Raw genomic sequence first — 17884 nt, forward strand, 5'->3', positions numbered from 1 at the left:
ATTCCAGACTTCTTTTAGCTGTCTTCCAAGACTTGTGGTAAGGGTACTCATTCACAGAACAAAGGCATTTAAAACTTATTATCCCCCCAAAAGCCATTTCTATATGTTTTATCCTATTATTTCATTTATCAATACCTTACAGCTTTAAAAAAGACAATTTTTGTCGTGTGCTTTTCACCGTCTCACATATAGAAATGTGACCCTCTGCAGCTATAAAGGTTGATTGTTTATTTGTGTTCAAATGATTTCTGTTGTCCTGCTGAATATAAAATAGCATGAGGCACACTGTTTGCTGTTATCCTGTGTCCCTGTTTTACAAACTGGACTTCAAGAAATTGGGCTGCTTTTGCAAATGTTATGCCTGTTCCTACAATACAGTTCCTGCAAATTGTGGTATGTGTTTTTCTAGAAAAACCATACATGACGTTTGTTTACACAAAACTAATTTAACACAGTGATGTGAATACATAAGTAATGGTTTATTACTTCTGCACAAGTTAAAATTAGAGAGGCTAAATGGCACTAGTTGGTTTGATCTCCCAAATGTAATTAAATTTGTCAGACACAACATTGAAAACAGACTTTTTGTGTACACTTACAAGAAGTCAGTATTTCAAGTACATTGTTTATTTTATTTACTTATTCTTATTTCAAATATTTGCCAACCCCTCAACTATGTTTGTTAGATGCAGTCTGTTTATCCTTAGAAATGTTTTTAAAAGCTAGTGAAGGATTATATTGGACAATTGCTCTTTGTATTATACCTCTGGGCTGTCTTATTCATATTCAACCCTACATATTACAAGCCTGTGCTGTACAATTTTAAATCATGGTATGGTGCAGATTCAGTCAAAATAGCTATCTGGAGCCAAAAGTGTAAGTTTGCACAAAACCAGGCACTGGTAAGTTCATGACACAACTGACCAGGCAGTTCTCCTGCACAAGCCCACAATGAAATGAGCATGCCTTTGCACAGCTTCCATATCTTTAAATGGGCCTTTGCAGAAGAACTTCCTGGTGACATATGTGTCATATTTCAAGCAATTGCCTGTCAAAAGACCTCATCTTACTGACAACACACATGGCCAATTGGAAAAAAAAATCAGTAAATGAATAGCATTTGACAGTTGGTTTCTATGACCAATTCCTAAACCTTAAAAACTAGTTCTCCTGTCAGCTAGCAGAGCATATGGCCTATGCAACATTTATTTCTTTTGAAAGTGTTTGATATCCAGCATATTTAAATTATTTTAAGTGGCATCATAATGTTTTGGTCTTGACGTTTTTGCCGTCGCCCTCATTTCTGGGTTCAAGTTTTTAGATGTTATTTTCTTCTCTTATCTCTTTCTTTGATCTGACAGGAATAACAAATCATCCCTCAGGATCGGCAATAGTGAAATATGCCCACTGGAAGCATAGTTTTTACTTTTTCTTCCCCTTGCTGAAAAACACTATGCTGCTACAGGGGGTTGACATGATAGGGCTGTCAAGACCCAACAAGACAGATATATCTTTAACAAAATAGACGGAATGCTAGCCTTACATTGTGACTAGTAAGGCCTAGAAGCATATATGTGGAAAATATCAACACTCATAAAAAGACAATGCGATATTTAACTGGCGGGAGATCTCTGTTGTATTAATTGTTGAGAAAGCTATTCACATTTTGAATTCACATATTTGATCCTCCTGATTTACAATCACTTTTCTTAATCTGACAGGAATATCAAAATTCATCCCTCTGGATCTCCTTTGATCTAATTGTATCAACAGAACTGATCACTTAAATGTTAGTTCCCACATGTCTCAATATAGAGAGACTAGCTTTCTCTCACATAATAGTGGTTCTATGAAGAATTTATGGATAATTGTTAACAATTTACAAGATTAGAAGTTCTCTCCTTAAGTGGAGGACAGCTAGCAATGGTGAAAAGTTCCCTCTTCCAGGCCCAGGCAAGCAATCTCCTCATTACTTGAGGAGGTGGGCCTACCCACCTCGAACCCCAGTCTATATAGTAGGCAGGCAAACTCCAGTAAAGATCCTACATCAGAAGATCCCAGCACAGATAAAGCAACTAGCAGCATTAGCTGTGAGAGCCAACTCTTTTAGAACTGTGTAGAGAAAGACTTATCTACTGCCACACAAGCACCATCACAGAAACACATTGGCTGACTGAGCATCTTGGCAGCAGCACTCATGCTGCTCTCACAGCAGAATTTATTGTATACATGGTCACTAGCACACCTTAGATTGAGGTGGTGAGCCTCTGACCCACAAGCCTAATGCCAAGACTCTGCACAGCCATGCTGGCCAAATCACGGCCACCTACCCTACACCTGTCATCAGACATGGCATTAAGTGCGAGGCAGACAAAGGTGAGGCCTGGCCAAATGGGGCTTGGCAGCTGCTGTCAATTGTGCAGCACTTCCCAAATGCCTGATTGTCAAGCGCTTTGGAAGCACTGTCCAAATGACATTTAGCAAGCTCTGTGCTCAGCACTTCTCTCACTGATGTTATGGCAGTGGTTTCCTGCATCAAAAGGGGGGGGGGTGGACTAGATAGCTGTTGAGATCTAGATTCAGTCTCTGTGATTCTGTGACCCATTATTTCATGATCATCTTAGTGGGTGACCATCACTTCATCTTGTGGCAGCAAATTCCACAAGTCAATTATGAGCAATGGGAAGTCCTCTCTTTTATGGGCCCTGATCCTCTTGTCTAGCAATTTCATTTGGTACCTACACTCCAGTATGTTGTATAAACACCTGCCATGTCCCTATAGATATTTATCTATTCAAATATGACTCCACATTTTAATTTCTTATATATTTACCTGGTACCACTAAAGAGTATTGTTTTAAATTGTTTTTTGTAGACAATAAGGCCTGTACATACTCCAGTGCTATTGCGGTTTCCCCATCTGCAATTTGAAAAGTAGGAAGAATGCCATTTGTGAAAGCTGCTTCTTTCTTTTATTTTCCAGTACATTCTGTTTACTGGTAGTAATTCTTGCACTTCAGAAATTAGTAGCAAACATTTTAGCATTGATTTTAAAGTAGTATTTTACTGTAGGGAAGAAGAATGAAAATTACTTGACTGCTGTTTATAGCAGAAATAGCTGGGAGCCTTTTTACTCTATTAGCACAGATTTCAGCTATATTGCAGTCATTACCTTAGAATAAATTACCTATTATTCTACAATGTTTTGCATTCTTCAACTTTTTTCAGTAAAGACTGCTGAGCAATTTAGATAGTTCTCTTTGAAAATAGCAGGGCTGATCATTTTAACAATATTCAACATATTGATAATGTGCCTCTTTAATTGTCTTTTAAAGACAGCACAAACAATAGATTCAAGTTTTGTTTTTGTTTTTTGCTGTAATATACAGCAGAGTGTTCCATTATCTGAATTCCCTGAAATAATTTTGGATTTATTTTTAGGATACAAAATAGCTGAATCCAACAACTCCTTTGACTGAAATGTCCTTGGCAAGGTTGACTGCTTCTTGCTCTTGGAACTTCAACAATGGCCTGAAGAATCTCTGTAGTGCAGTGTAGTTGTAATACTCCAAATTGCAATTTGCAAACTGGGAACCAGTTTCAGGAACCTGCACTCCCACTCTTGCCAGGAGTCAGTGCCCACATTTCCCCCTTTACAGTGCTCAGGATTTGTTGGCACCAACAGTAAACCTCACTAAGACTAACCAAGTTTATGGGAAATCCTTCTTACCCATAACTGCAGCTAACTGCTGATAAACTCTTTTACTGCACTTCTGTACCTGGCTTCCAATTTGTTAATCACAATTAGCGTGAATTCCGCATATGTCTGCACTGTACAACAGTGCAGGGAGAAAAAAGGGCAAATGGAAACAAAGGTTTAGGAATCCTGAGAAAGGAAGAAACAATGATTCTAACAGGTAACAGAGGATTCAGAATTGTGTGGGCAACAACCTCTGTCTCTTCCTTGCCTACAATATATTGATGATTACATAACATGCCATATCATACTTGAGCTATTAATAAGAGATTTTGAAGTTCAAAACAGAGGTGGCAGTTGTTCTAGACAAATGTATGTAATATAAGACACGGAACTCAGCAGTTAAATATCTGATCAACACAGGTAAACAAGCAGGGCCAGTCCTGCTGTTAGGCAAAGTGAGATAGCTGCCTCAGGCAGCAGATGCCAGAGGGAAGCCACAGTCATCCACAATTTTCCCTGAATCTTCTATGCTAGTCTGCTAAGTACCTCCTAAGGAGGCCTACTGCACTCAGTATGGTGTAGAATGTTGTCCTATTACCAGTGTTTAAATAATATCCAGCTGCTAGTCCAATCAGATTTCTGTCCATGGAATGGGAGCACTATCTTGTCCTTCGCCTCAGGTAGCAAACTATCTTGAGCCAGTCCCTTATACAAGCGTCTAGATACAATCAGATAATCAGCAGAAGTGGCTCAAACACAAGACCTGAATCCAAGGCTTCACAAAGTTGGTGGCTCCTTCAAGGAAAGGTGGAGCAAGAAGTAGTTGTTTACCTCAGCCAACAAATATGAATTGAGGTTGTACAGAACATGTATTCCTAGGCTGACTAGCAACTGAGCCCTGTTCAGAGTAACTGATGGTGTGGCCATCTGCTTTTGTTTTTTTCCATTAAGTCATTGGCAAAGTACCAAAGTGCAGTTATGTGGTGGCTGGATTATGAAGCGCTGGGTTCCTGTGATTGTGTGATGCACACGTAGCTGGGGAAATAGGTACAAGGCTCCAATGAGTTTCTAACCAGTGGGGTTCCTGACACTTTTTTCTTCCTTTAGCATAGATACCAGAGCAATATAGCAAATAATAAATATAATTAATGAATTGGAATTGGATATTTCACTGTGTTCTTCACCTATACAAATACTCATACCTTCAAATTAATAAGAAACATGGAATAAAGCTGCATTTTAAAAAAATGCACCAAGTCCAGGCTAGTATAGCAATATATAGGGTGGCTTCATTTCTGTGTAATCAGAACTGATAAGAATATTTAGCAGGAAAATGTGCAATGAATTTGTGGAACAAATACAAAATTTTATTTCACTATACAGTACCACTATATAAAATGTTTTGTCCTAGATGGTCAAATGTTTTTCTAGCTTGGTCTGTGAACTAACTGAACATAAAATCACATTTAAATTTTTAATACAGCTTTCTGTATATAACCTAAGAAAAATATGGCTATTACATACTTGGATTTACTGAGTGTGTCTGTTTCCATATCCTAGGCATTAAAAATAATGCTTTAGATGATCGTGTTTTATTTCTACAATAAGCTACCACCACAACAAACAATACCATTAAAATCCATTCCTTCAACATCAAGTTTTCTCCAGAGTTTGCTTGGTTATTTTCTTCTGTCTGCCTCCCCAGGTTTCCTCTGTGTCATGTCTCACAAAAAGTATTCTTTGCTATTAAGCAAATGGAACAAAACATTGCATTTGGTTTTTGATATAAAACATTTATAAATATGTAGGTTGAATTAATTTATACAGGAAAATAAAATTAGAACATACGCTATTAATTTATTTCTGCTTTGTGAGGTATTTCTTTTGTTAGTGACAAATGTCTGCTTTTCTGCTGTTCATAGTTATTAATACATAAGAAGATTGTTCAGGTTCTTCGACTTCTGGTGGAGGTGGGAGGAATGTTAAGATGGCTTTTGCATCTAATGGCTAGCATTTTTATTTTCAATTAATTTCTAAATGAATTGAATTAATGTTATCCTTGTAGGCCAGGATCCAGTGAAATATGCAACTAGTACATCTACTCAAGACCTCTGGCTATTGGCTGTAGTATCTTTCCCCTCCAAAATAATCACTGTGGGTGATTCTCATACTCACCCGCCACATTCGGTTAGCACAAACATTTCCACTTGCACAATGGGACTCCCCCCCTCCCCCTGTGTGCAGCTCACACCCTCCCCAGATCTGCCACAGAGGCTTGGAAGAACCTCTAGAACAAATTTGGGAGGGGTGCAGGGAGGAGGAGAGGGCGAGAACATTGTGTTGTGCAAGCAGAAGTCCTTTTGCTGGTGGAGTGTTAACAGAATACTGTGTTGGATACAACCCTGTATAATGCACTTTCAATGCATTCTGAAAAATATATTATTTATGTAAGGTTTGCTTTTGAACTGCTAGGTTGGCAGAAGCTGGGCCAGAGCAACAGGTGTTCACCCCATCGCACGGATTCGAACTGCCGACCTTCCATTCGGCAAGCCCAAGAAGCTCAGTGGTTTAGACCACAGCGCCACCCGTGTCCCTGATATTTATGTAAGGGAGTCATCTCATCACCAAAAAAGAAGTCAAAAGAAGACATTGATTTGCATGAAATTCACACATGCTAATTTATATAGAGTTGCAAAGGTAGAAATAATGCTTTACATGGTCATGTTGTATTTAATAAGCCAAAACAACAAAAAGGCGCTATTAAAAATAAAATAGTTTAACTATAAATGAAATACATTTCACCATAGTCAAGCAGATTGTAACCAGATGACATGTGTACCTGTGCTGTCTGCTGTTCAGGTCTTTTTGACGGGCAGACTCAAGGAACCTGCTCTGCATTTTTTACAGTTCTTTATCTTCAAACTGGATTTGGACTGGATAGCCCTTCAAATAGAGGACCATGTGTTGTAAAGTTGGAAATGGCTAACACACATTTCCTGATAAGGATGTGACCAGAAATCATCCCATGCCAAGCTAGACAGGACATGGCAATCTCAGGAGCCAGACCTAAAAATCTGGCTAGAACAGCATGCATTTACAATCAATTGCTCCCAGTCGCTTTCCAACCTGTTGGAGAAAAGATAGAGTGAATTCTATTGCTGCATTTCAGGGTTGTTTAAAACAACAATATTCACACACCTGCCATTTCTGGTCTAGTTTACTTCTTGGGTATGATGATTTCAAAGAATGGATTTTCTTTCTCCATTTTCTTTAGGTTTAGGCAGTGAAGTCAGAAAAAAGTAGGCCTGGGAACTATAATCTCCACTTCTGAACGTTTTATTTACTTGCAGTTCAGTGTTAGGAGGCTTACCTGATAATCTGACAGTTGGGATGACTCCCAAAGACTCTCCAAATGCTAAAAAACCTGGTTAGTTGGTTTCTATGAAGCAACAATGGTAAGAATTGCTGTCGTAAGTTTATAGTTGTGGGAACCAGCACAGGACTGTGAAAATATTCTATAGTTGAACTGGCTACAGCCTTTATCAGCAACTCTGCTCAAGGGCTCCCTTCTGTCTTTTATAAGGAAGTTAGATGAGAGGCTTTCATACAGCCTCTCTGAGGATCAGGTTGCTGATGTGTAGGGATTTAGATCCTTCTTCAAGGCAATAGTTCTTCCCAAGAGATGGGCTTGGACAGTGGCAAGTTTAACAGTATGTTAATATAAATAGCTCTAGCAATAGCTCTATGAACCCATCCAAAGCAAAAATTAAACTAGAACAGTTTCCCGTTTCTTTAGATTTAAAAATATGTATATTTCAAGAAATAAGATAACACCCCCCCCCCAAAAAAAAATACAACCCCTCCAAGGATTCCTCAGTAAGCAGGGCTCCCCCCCCCCCAGTTCTGGCAGCTCTCAGGTGGGCGCCATTGCCATTCTAAGAGAACAAGGGAGGTGTTCATGGTGAGTTCTGGCACCTCTTTTTCTAGAAAAATAGCACTGCCAGTAAGAATAGTTAAATAAGTATCATAATCAACCATTCAAATATTGTTCCCCCAGGAAACAATACAAAATAAAACAGTAGGATGGCATTGCATGTAGCAATCTAGATTAGTACAAGTAAAATTTACAGCCACAACACATTTTTGCAAACCTAGTATGAGAAGGAGGCTTTTCCTGTTTCACAATTCCTTCCAGCATTCTTTTTTGTTTGCTCTAGGGCTTAGCTATTTTAATCATTTGTTTCATTATATTTTTGTTTAAATCATTGTTTGCATTATAATGTCGCTGTTACACATTTTGGAATTTTATTCAAATTGAAAGGCGGGATCTAAATATTCTAGATAAATGAATAATAAAACATCAAAGATATTAACCAAACGGAACCAAAATCGTAGGATTAATTCAATATGAGGTTTGTTCATTTTTAAATTTTTCTTGAAGTACGGAATTAAGTGTTCTCAACATCAAATAGCACAGAAGAAAAACTATCTTCATTATATGCAAAAGGAAAAAGAGAAATATTGGGGTGAGTGTTTCAGACACACTTCAGTTGGACTGTATTAGAGTGAATCATTATCTCTCAAAGAAAATTGTGGAAGAGCATGAGTTTTAGGTGTTTGCATGTCAAAATCCCAACCCCTCCCGTGATAAATAAAACACAAGACACCATAAATAAGGTTAAATGGGCAAGAAAAGACCACAACTTTATTGGTTACGGATGTTGAGCGGTATTGGCTTTAGGCATTGGACCTAACTGACAATATCCGACTCCAGTACGTCGTGCTAGCAGTCCGGGAAGGGTTAACCACTGATGGGAGAGCCCTGCTGCTGCACATCAGCTAGGAACTCACCCTGTGATCACCGATATGGGGCGTGCCTTGGGCCCTCACCTTCCACGGCTCTGGACACGGACACGCCCCCCAGACTCCTTTAGCGAAGCACCCTTCAGCATTTGGGGGGAGGTGATGGCCCAACCTCCCCCCCCCCACCTTCTAGCCTTCCCTAGCTAATCCAATGCCTAACCGCCAAAACCAAAGTTGTGACGAATTGCTACGAGGTAGGCGAAAACCACCAGGCGGTGCCAATTTGCCAAGTGGGAAAATTCCTACCAGGCCCCTCAACGGCGACCAACCGAGGTTCATAGCAAGGTCAAGAAGAAAACTCAGCCTAAAGGGTGGGTGGGCAGGGGAAAAACCGGATCAGCTGGGAGCCCAGGAGAAGAGGCCGAGCTCTGCCCGCGCACCCACTTAAATGCAGTGGGCACACCCCTGCCGACCGCACCGGTTGGCCGGTCGGGCAGGGCACCGCGCCCGGGGCTCGGCCAATAGTGCCAAGGGATGAAGCCACCCCCTGTGCACGTGGAGGGCTCGTGCTAACTGCAACCCCCCCCCCTCCTTTCTAAGTGCGGAAGGGGCTTTGCAAATAAAGACTATAAATTCTCTATGGCTGCTGCTGCCCAATTCACAGTTGTAAGTAGTTTAGTACCGCTGAAATCAAAGGGCTACCGTTTCTGTTGAATAGTATCCCATAAAATAATATTTGGAAGACCTTGAATCTCATTATACTGAAATTACAAACAAGACTGTAGACTGGTAAGGCTGGTAGTTTGTGGATTTATTGTTTACCATTAATATACCGGTACATGTATTTCATGAGTAAGCAGTCACCAGGAGCTGTGGGTTGCTATGCATGGCTATATAAATGTGATACTGTGATATAATCTTTATTCTAACTGAAATTCTATATTGCATTCTTTTCTTTGCTATATTTTATCAGATATTTCAGAAAAATATTCTTACAAAAGCCATTATGGACTATGTTAGAGCCCCTTGCCATAATCCATGTTTAGGGAAGTTTTTAATGTCTGATGTTTTATTGTATTTTTAATATTTTGTTGGAAGCCACCCAGAGTGACTAGGGAAACCCAGCCAGATGTTGGGTGCAATTATTATTATTATTATTATTATTATTATTATTATTATCCAAAGCTGTGCCCACTACTTGACAAAATGTGAGGGGCAGCAGAATTGATGATAAGAGGTGTAATAGATTTCCCAAGTGTAAAGAAAACCAAACAGAACATCCACCCAAACATTGCTGGAACATATGCCTGAAAAGTGAAATCCTCACAAGTAAACATGGCATGCATCAAGCCTGTTTTAGGCTGATAATTTTTAAAGCCCACTGTTGAGCTCTTTAAATAAAAATTGAACTAGGCAGCTGTAAGCAATTGCTGTTAAATTTCATGAGCACCAAAAAGCATTTTTATCAGGAGACAGGGGGCAGTTTCAAATTCACAGTAAAGCTTTCTCCTTTCAAGTTATTCAGAATCTTAGCATTTAATTTAGATGAGGATGAAATTCTTTTAGCCAATGGCTTCTAGGCTCCTTAAAAATATAATTAAATCCAGTGCTTTTTCTTATACAAATAAAAAAGTGAGGCTTGCCGAGCTCATGGTGGGTGGTCAGGCGGAAATATATGAGACCCATTCATGAGAAGCAGTTCCATTAGTAACTCCTGAAAAGCATGATGGAAAATACATGAGACTTGCCTGAAGACTTTTGCATTATTATGGTTTTTATTATTTATTTGTAAACCACATAGAGAATATTGGTTAGTGGGCAGTATATAAATATTAAAAATAAAGAAATACTAACAGAGCAATCCAAACCCCCAATCCACTGTGCTGCAGAGGGTTTGGATGAAGAGGAAATCCTTCCACCAGCCTCCATGTGTCGGGGGGCTCCCAACTCTGCCAGCAAGTACTCAAATGCACTTGCCCAAATGATGGGCTGAAGCTCCAACTAGCAGCATCTCTGCCTTTTCAAAACAGATGCCTTTCTTAGTTCACCAGTACTGCATTGGTACCTGCTATTGTTTGTTTATAGGTGCACCAACGGCAATTTTATCCTTAATGTCTTACTCCTTGCCATTTCATTCCAGTTGTACCCTAGTAGTTTGAGACCATGTTATCTTGGCTCCCCCCAAAATATTTTCTAATACCTTTGGCTCGCCTAAATTATTTTACCATTCCTGATCTCTTTTTAAGAGCACTCCCGTTACAAGGTTGCATGCTCTTTGCTGGGTGGGCATTACTTTTTAATGAAGTGGTGAAGTATATGATCAGTATGTATTATATCATATTCAGCCTATCCAGTAATGGGTCACAGGCAGCTGGAGGCTGAGACCATAGCCAGGAAGGAAATCCATCCCCATGTTAAGGTTGACATCACTTTGTTAGATGGACCATTAGGCTGGATACACACTGCTTCCAAACTTGCAGGTGCCAACAGTCACCATTCTGGATTGCAGAAAGCCACCAGCCCCTTCAGAGGAGTCAGTGCTACAAAAGTTAAAGATGAGAAGTTGAAGGTGAACTGTAGGAACTGAGGGTGCTTGACTAATGTTGCTTTTAGGTTGTGACTCTTGAAAAGTACTAACGTAATAATAGATTGCCATTTAAAGACAATAGAATTTCAGTCGTGCCCCAGAACTATGGAATAACTAGGTTTATGTGGTTCAATGATTTTATCTCCTTTATACCTGGAGGGGGGAGCGGGAATTAAATTAAGAAGACCTAGAATGGGGTAATATACATATACATAGTATATATATTCTTCCATACAGATGTACCACTTAAATCACTGACATTATATACATTACACTGAAAATACATTTTAAATATTTGATTTTGTTAGGACTTATGAAGCAGGATTTTTAGCTTCTACACCATTTCCATTTTGGTCTTCATCATCTAACAGTGCCAGCTGAAGACTCATTTTTGCTTTTCAGTGAAACCCTGCCATACTTTTAAAGATGCCAAAGCCAAACCGAAATCAATATTCTTCACCTAACCTATCACAAGTACTGAATATATTGATGCTATTTTAACAGCTGTAAGCACAAATAAAGAATCAGGATCTCATATCATTAGTATGAAACAATAACATTTTCAAGCTGCATATGATTTCTACCCAGAGGGCTGTCAGTCTTGCCTGTCTAAAGAACAGAGTGCTTATGGGCTATTAATCATGCTGGCTTTGTACGGAGAAATAGCATTAAAATTAATAGTGTTACTTATTGAGCACAAGAGACAAAACATGAAAATAATTTCTCTTCATTATCAATACATTTTAACATTGGTTTGGGGCCCAGATTTCAATTCATTATCATATGTGCTTAAGGAAATAGCTCTTCCATCTCTTACATTTTTTAAAATTTTGCTGCTTTAATGCAAGGTTATGTTTGGGTTTTCTACTAGGATGGCCAAGTGAGAAAGACTCCTGCACTATGCACTTTTAATAGCAACAGACCCTCCAAGCGTCCTTATTTTCCTGACTTAGAGAAGCTGTCCCAGTTTCTGATTTGACCCCGGAATGTCTCACTTTTTCTTAGAATGTCCCTATTTTCATTGGAGAAATGTTGGGGGGTATGGAGTTATCCGACCCCCGGGCCACCTGAAGGCAATCCTGTATAGGGAAGGTTTTTTAACATTTAATGTTTTACTATGTTTTTATATAGGAAGCCGCCCAGAGTGGCTGGGGCAACAAGATGTATGAGGCATAAATAGTAACATTATAATTTTGGAACGTGATGTCCTTATTTTCATCAGAGAAATGTTGGAGGGCATGGTATCTGCATTTTCATACGTAGGCTTATAGAGTCAGAAATCCTCAAGTCCAATGCTTTGCTCAAATTCTAGCATCTTCAGCATTCCCACAGATGGCCACCAGCCTCTGCTTAGTGCTTATCATTCCAAGGAAAGAGAGCCCACCGCCCCCCAAGGCAACAATGTTTTTCTAATATTTTGCTAAAATGTAGAAATTCACAAAAGATTGTGAGGAGGATCAGCATTTATCTACAAATGTTGACATTCACAAGGTTTCCAGCATTCATGGTCACAAAACAGCAGGAACAAGCCATTAAGCACTTCTTCTATGTACGGTAAGCCCCCATTCAGATTAGATTACACACATACTCTTCAATGGATTGTAGTCAGTGTTGGATTTATGGTTTGTGCAGTCCTTTTGGGGAGCCCTTTTGGTTCACCTATGCTTGACTAAAAGTATGATAAAGCTAAATACGTAAGAATCAGTTAATAACATGGGCTGCCTTTTTATTCTTATATTATCAAACAGTATTTTTTTAAAGAACACATAAATAACAGGTGAAATAAACCACAGCCTGCTTTCTCATTTGCTTTAATACTCCTAGTTACCACTGGATTTTCTAGACACTTCTTAAGATAACCACGAAGAGGAGAAAGTTCTGGCAAGTTCTAGTAAAGAACATATCTGTGTTCTACAGCAGCTATATTTTAATCAGGAAGTAGGAGAAATGAAGAGTGGAAACCACAGCAAATTGTTGTTGTTGTTTAGTCGTTTAGTCGTGTCCGACTCTTCGTGACTCCATGGATCAGAGCACGCCAGGCACTCCTGTCTTCCACTGCCTCCCTCAGTTTGGTCAGACACATGTTGGTAGCTTCGAGAACACTGTCCAACCATCTCATCCTCTTCTCCTTGTGCCCTCAATCTTTCCCAGCATCAGGGTCTTTTCCAGGGAGTCTTCTCTTCTCATGAGTTGGCCAAAGTATTGGAGCCTCAGCTTCAGGATCTGTCCTTCCAGTGAGCACTCAGGGTTGATTTCCTTAAGAATGGATAGGTTTGATCTTCTTGCAGTCCATGGGACTCTCAAGAGTCTCCTCCAGCACCATAATTCAAAAGCATCAATTCTTCAGCAATCAGCCTTCTTTATTGTCCAGCTCTCACTTCCATACATCACTACTGGGAAAACCATAGTTTTAACTATACGGACCTTTGTCGGCAAGGTGATGTCTCTGCTTTTTAAGATACTGTCTAGATTTGTCATTGCTTTTCTCCCAAGAAGCAGGTGTCTTTTAATTTCGTGACTGCTGTCCCCTCCTGCAGTGATCATGGAACCCAAGAAACTAAAATATCTCTCTGCCTCAATTTCTTCCCCTTCTATTTGCCAGGAGGTGATGGGACCAGTGGCCATGATTTTAGTTTTTTTTATGTTGAGCTTCATACCCTCATTAAAAGGTTCTTTAATTCCTCCTCTCTTTCTGCCATCAGGGTTGTGTCATCAACATATCTGAGGTTGTTGATATTTCTTCTGGCAATCTTAATTCCGGTTTGGGATTCATCCAGTCCAGCCTTTCGCATGATGAATTCTGCATATAAGTTAAATAAGCAGGGAGACAATATACAGCCTTGTCATACTCCTTTCCCAATTTTGAACCAATCAGCAAATTAGAATCCAGCAATGACATGTCAATTGTTTGTAGTGACATTTCAAGGGTATCCTCTCAGTTAATGATGTATACTGAGATCTTGAGTGCCCCCAGCCACAAAGGTTCCTACTGCTGTTCATGCCTATAAATCCACTACTGATTGTAGTCAGTTGGTTTTGTTTTTCTTGAGGTGCAACTCACACTTAATTCTTGAAAACAGTTTCTTTTTGTAGCTATAGGGTGAATAAAATGAGGGTTTTTTACATTGTGATCAGACTTTTCAAAAGGGCCAGATGGAGATCACATGAAATACCGTGGGAGAATAAAAAAGATGTTGCTATGGTTCTCACTAGTGCCACGGGGATTTTGCAAGCCTGGCATTATCTTTCTATTGCTACCTGGCTGTGAATATGACATAGAGAAGGTGTTCCATAATTTTTAAGAGGCTACAGAGGTGTTGTATCCATTTCGGAAATATCATTGTCAGAATGAGCCATCAGATAGCGTAGGGAGAAAAATGAAAAGCAGGATGAGGGAAGGACAGCAGGCCATTAAGAGGGGAGGAGTACTGACAAATGCAGAGGATAAGAAAGATAAATGAACCTCCCCCCCCCTTTTTCCCTTGAGGTAAAGCAGAATGTTCCCTGAAGTGCTTGAAGTGCAGATGTTGTCTTAGGTGTGGTATATCCACAAAGCATCTGGATCTCTGTTTGCCAGATAGATTTCCTGCTATTCCTTATTGAATAACACCAAAGCTGCATTTTATATATGGGGTTTTGATATAATGTCAGTGCTGAATGGACACCCATATGAGTGCCAACTTCTGTTGTTTTTTATAATGAGGGTTTGTTAAGTGGAATTTTGCCCTGATAATACACTTTCTTTCTCATCAGCAGAGTCTGATAATACACTTGGCAGGTGGAAAAAGAAAGGAGAAAGAAAGGGACTTAAGTAGCACCTAACTTGGTCATTGATTTCCGTGAAACTTACTTAGGAGCAATTAACTTAGTCAGGACCCAACCCATAATGTGTTAGCATAGCATATGTTTTCCATTTCATGTATCATGTGGGTTCAAAACTGATTGCATCTATGATGTTTCCTTTAGCCAATTCTATGAAATAATGGACGGTAAAAAGGCTCTGGAATCATGATCAGTTATCATGTGTAAACATGGCCAAAGATGATTACAATTGCTATATTTTAGGTGTCAAAGACGTGGTCTAACAGTGTTAACAGCAATCAGACATGTAACAAAACCAATTTAAGCATGTGAAAAAAACCTCTTGATTGTGACTTGAAATGTCAACGATAACTGTACCAAAGATGTAGGTTAGTTTACTTTTAAGATCACAAAGCTATGGGAATATCTGGTCTTTAATTAATTAGTGTAACTTTAGGGGACAATTTCCTTCTGAATTACAAATACCTTCTCTATATCCAGTCCATGTAGGAATTGGAAGAAATTTGTATTTGTTTAATTTGACAGGTATATGTAAACTTGAGATCACCTCTCTCTGGCATTTTCCCTTCATTGAGAATGTTAATTCAAAAGTATTTTGAGACTTGTAATAGATAATAATAGTTGGACCAACATAAACAGTAATATCTGATGCTATCTTTATATTAGCATGTAATAGCTTTGCAAGGAGAAGCTGGTAGCTATTCCTGATTTGCAACCTATATGGGTATTGAGAATTAGAGGGTTACCATTGACTCCTCTGTACAGTATAGAAAATCAGGTGGTAAAAAGCCACTGAGTACATACTAAATAAGATGTATTTAGCTGTAAAATAATGGTTGCCTTTGACAGAATAAATTTAAGTGCCCATCTCTTATAATCTAAACAACCCATCTTATTTAGAAGTTACTGCTGTTTTCAACCTCCCTCTTTGTTAACATAAATCTGTTTGAAGAGGAAGGCAAAATCAATAGCATTGGTGTAAACTGAAGTTGTAGTTGTATAATCAGAATTTGCCAAAGACTGGTCAACTTGAAAGCAAATGTGTAAATTAAAGCCCGGCAGCACTTTGCAAGATTTAATTCATTTCTCTGCTGCATCTGCAAAAGAAAAGAAACATTATTTAAGCCATTACTATAAAAAGTGGCAGATGAATGTCCATGATTAATATAGATACTCAATATAACATTTTTATTTCAAAATGATGCTTTAAAAGCACAAGAAAATTGCCTTAATGTTGTCAGACTACTGAAAATAAGGGTTATTTGCTTGAATTGTTTATCAAAAGAGCTTTTTCTGGAAACCTTTGCATCCTCAACAGACATTGTTTGGCATTAAACATTTGTATTATTCTCACACACTCTTATGATTAAATATTTAACACGGAGAGGGGGGAGCAGTCTGGTTCCACAGGAATGTGCATGATAAAATGCTGATGTCTAAAAAATAAGTTTCTGAAAAATATTTTTTTTTAAATAATTTAAGTTATTTAAGTTCTGGAGAATATATTGTTGTATCAGTGTTTGACTTCCCCAATAGATGTCATGAGGGATGATAAAAGGCCAAATCCAATGCTCGCAAAACACACACAGTGCAGAAGGAATGGATCCTACTACACAAGGATAAAAAGAGCACATCTAGTTTTCTATGTTCTACATATGCAGGTTGTTAATTGGAACCATTGGTGTTAAAAAAAAAACCAATGACGAGGAGGAGGAGGAGGAGAGCCCAGCATCAGCAACTGGCATTAAGGCAAATGTGGGGTCCCACTGATCCTGAATTTAACATTATTTTAAGCCCCCCCCCCCAGTGTTTCTTGGCCCTGCACTTTACATAGCAACAGCCATGGAGAAGACTTTTCCTTGCCCATTGACAGTGCCACCAGCAAGGCCTCCCCCACTAAGTATTGCAAGAGGCAATCCTTTAAGTAATTCAGCCCCTAGCCATTCAGGGCTTTGTGCTTCAGTACCAAAACCTTGAATTTAGTGCAGGTGGCTCCGTGGTTTAGCTCTTGCTGATCAGAAGGTCAGTGGTTCAAATACCTGTGACGTTACTCGGTCCCAGCTCCTGCCAACCTAGCAGTTCGAAAGCACATCTAAGTGGAAGTAGGTACCGTAAATAGGTACCGCTCCGATGGGAAGGTAAACGGCATTTTCGTGTGCTGCTCTGGTTCGCTAGAAGCGGCTTAGTCATGCTGGCCACATGACCCGGAAGCTGTCTGCGGACAAACACCGGCTCCCTCGGCCAGTAAAGCGAGATGAGCGCTGCAACCCCAGAGTCGTTCACGACTGGACTTAACAGTCAGGGTCCCTTTACCTTTACCTTTACCTAAGCCTTGAATTTAGCCCAATAGCTGACCAGCAACCACTACAATGCTTTAAGAAGTGGTGGCACATTGTCCTGTATTTTGCACCAGCTGCATCTCCTGGAGCATTTTCAAGGCTAGCCCCACATAGAGCACTTATTGGAGTCCAATAGGGAGGTCCAGCTATAGGTGGAGAACCAGGTGTAGCTTGCCACTGAAGCTACCTAAGCCTCAAATGCCAGCTTAGAATTAAAGAAGTAGGACCCCTAAGCCACATACCTGATCCTTCGGGGCAAATGCAACCCCACCCAAAATAGGTCATTTCCCTAATCCAAATAAAGGAACCACTCACCCACAGCACCTCTGTATTTTCAGCCTCAATTTATTGGCCTTCATCCAGTCCATAACAGCCTCCAGGCACCAGTGTAGCACCTGCACAGCCTCTTCCGATTAATGTGAAATGGAGAGGGGGGGAGAGAAAGCTGAGTGTCATCAGCATATTGATGGCATCACACTTCAAATCCCTGGGTGTTTTGCTACTAAATCCAAGTCTGAAGCCAAATGGGAATGGCCACTATAAAAAATGATTTAAGATCAGTTTTCTGGGTTTTGTTCTAGAATAAATATATTTTTTTTGAAAGATTTCTGTCTGAATGACAAGTTCTACTCC

At 39.5% G+C, this 17884-nt stretch overlaps 1 protein-coding gene and 1 long non-coding RNA gene across 13 annotated transcripts in view; one reads left to right on the forward strand and one right to left on the reverse strand.

The window, feature by feature from the left end:
* Positions 1-17884, forward strand: part of NBEA (neurobeachin) — a 364492-nt gene that overhangs the window by 320014 nt on the left and 26594 nt on the right. The window lies entirely within an intron of this gene.
* On the reverse strand, positions 15886-17661 carry LOC117045447. The gene is made up of 2 exons (XR_004426427.1): positions 17567-17661; positions 15886-16009 (listed from the first exon to the last, which is right to left on the reverse strand). It is a non-coding gene; the product is annotated as an uncharacterized LOC117045447 (long non-coding RNA).

Source organism: Lacerta agilis, chromosome 4 (genome assembly GCF_009819535.1).
Source record: "Lacerta agilis isolate rLacAgi1 chromosome 4, rLacAgi1.pri, whole genome shotgun sequence".
Lineage (NCBI taxonomy): Eukaryota > Metazoa > Chordata > Lepidosauria > Squamata > Lacertidae > Lacerta > Lacerta agilis.